We start from the raw sequence: 2,500 nt of genomic DNA on the forward strand, positions 1-2,500 counted from the left end.
CTGAGGTCTCACCCCTCACCGTACCTCTCTGCTTCCTATTGCTCAGGAACTCCCTTATCCACTGGAACACCTTACCAGCTACACCTGCCTGTCTCTCCAGTTTATGTACCAGCCTCTTATGCGGTACTGTGTCAAAAGTTTTCCGACTGGCTGTGTGTGTGGAGGGGGGGGGGGAAACAGTTAGTTTGTAGTTATCTTGAGGTTATCTTGAGATGATTTCGGGGCTTTAGTGTCCCCGCGGCCCGGTCCTCGACCAGGCCTCCATCCCCAGGAAGCAGCCCGTGACAGCTGACTAACTCCCAGATACCTATTTACTGCTAGGTAACAGTGGCATTCAGGGTGAAAGAAACTTTGCCCATTTGTTTCTGCCTCGTGCGGGAATCGAACCCGAGCCACAGAATTACGAGTCCTGCGCGCTATCCACCAGGCTACGAGACCCCTAGCTAGTAACAGTTGATTAACACTGTAGCCCATCCTCATCAACAATGCTGCTCACTTCACAACCCGTTCTCGCACTTTCGTATAGTCAATATTGACTTATTAAATACGTGCATATGTGACATACTAAACATACTAGTTTACCTTGAAAAGTTTCATAGAAAACACCGACCTTACCTAACCTTCTTAGTATGTTAAGATAAGCATCTTATTGCTTCGTAATTACAATTATTACTTAACCTATTATAGGTATAGGTTAAGTAATAATTGTAATTACGAAGCAATAAAATGCTTATCTTAACATACTAAGAAGGTTAGGTAAGGTCGGTGTTTTCTATGAAACTTTTCAAGGTAAACTAGTATGTTTAGTATGTTACATATGCACGTATTTAATAAGTCAATATTGACTGTAAGAAAGTGCGAGAACGGGTTGCACTTCATCAACCTGTCCTCCTAAAAAGAACGTTGCTTCTGGCCGTTTGCCCGTCTGGTCGAATATGGACGTAATTTGAAAATGAAAAAAAATGATAATAAATTTTGGATTTTTTTTTTCAACAACAGTAAGTTAAGGGTCCTCTGATAGGTTAGGTGGGCAGGAAATTCTCATAAAGTTTCAAAACGGTTTGAAAAACGTTAATGGAAAGTTGCCTCTTCTAAGCTTGCCGAGTAAGCCGGACGACTCAAACAGAAAACGGAACAGTACGTCACTTTTGTGAGTCGATTTCATTTCAAATTACGTCCAAATTTGGCCATAGCGCGCATACCAGCCAAAAGTGACGTCATTTTTAAGAGGGCGGGTTGCATCCTTAGCAACAAACGCCAAAAGCGGTTCCGTCCGTTCGCAATTCCCTGTTTATGAATGAAAAATCCGTACACACACCACTAACAACTGATGACATCTTATCTTGAGGTTATCTTAAGATGACTTCGGGGCTTTAGTGTCCCCGCGGCCCGGTCCTCGACCAGGCCTCCACCCCCAGGAAGCAGCCCGTGACAGCTGACTAACACCCAGGTACCTATTTTACTGCTAGGTAACAGGGGCATAGGGTGAAAGAAACTCTGCCCATTGTTTCTCGCCGGCGCCCAGGATCGAACCTGGGACCACAGGATCACAAGTCCAGTGTGCTGTCCGCTCGGCCGACCGGCTCCTCCGACATTTGAACACTTCTTGAGGAGAGCTTCGCTGGCGACCTCTGTTCGAATTATAACTCAACGTGTCTTACAAATACAACAGATACAAATAATTACCAACAGAACCAACAGACCTAACTTAACATTCACCTGAATATGCACAAAATGATAATAGTATTAATAGTATTAATTAATATGAGTGAAAATTCCCTTTTTGAATGAACAGTATGTTAAAACTGATCAATGCGTCTTTGGGGTCGGCCGCTGGATAGAATGAACGCAGCCTAACGGGTTTGGAACCTAGGCTTAGGTGATTAGGATCTAAAACCTGTAATGGCATTAACATTTTGAAGCCATGTGACGCTACACACACACCCATCAACACTATATACAAAACACACAATTGTTCTCTCCTAATTGGGTAGGGTTGGAATTGGTAAAATTGGGTTAAGTTCTTGGGCCCTACATACGTAGCTTACATCATATAGGTAATTGGCTGATGGCTTTGTTGTCGTGGGTGACATGAGGAAACATTCTAATGGGGGATAAAACAGAGTTTTTCCTGGTAAGGTTCCCCCTTCCCTTCCCCTTGCAAGGGTAAAGAGAAACAAGGGGAACACAGAGCATGGAGGGAGGCACCGTGACGTCATCATCATAGCGTGACGTCATCATCATCATCATCACGTGACGTCATTGCTGCAAGATTGTAGCACCTAAAATCGAAAAGGTTCAATAGCACGATCCCTAACAATCAGTTTACATCCGTATAACACATGAGTAATTTAGAGCAGTCCTAGATTCCAGTTATGATTGGAACTGAACTGACTGATTGGAAGCATAACGCAGGCTGGATTGGAAGCCTATATATATATATATATATATATATATATATATATATATATATATATATATATATATATATATATATATA

This window comes from Procambarus clarkii, chromosome 48 (assembly GCF_040958095.1).
Source record: "Procambarus clarkii isolate CNS0578487 chromosome 48, FALCON_Pclarkii_2.0, whole genome shotgun sequence".
NCBI classification, from domain to species: domain Eukaryota; kingdom Metazoa; phylum Arthropoda; class Malacostraca; order Decapoda; family Cambaridae; genus Procambarus; species Procambarus clarkii.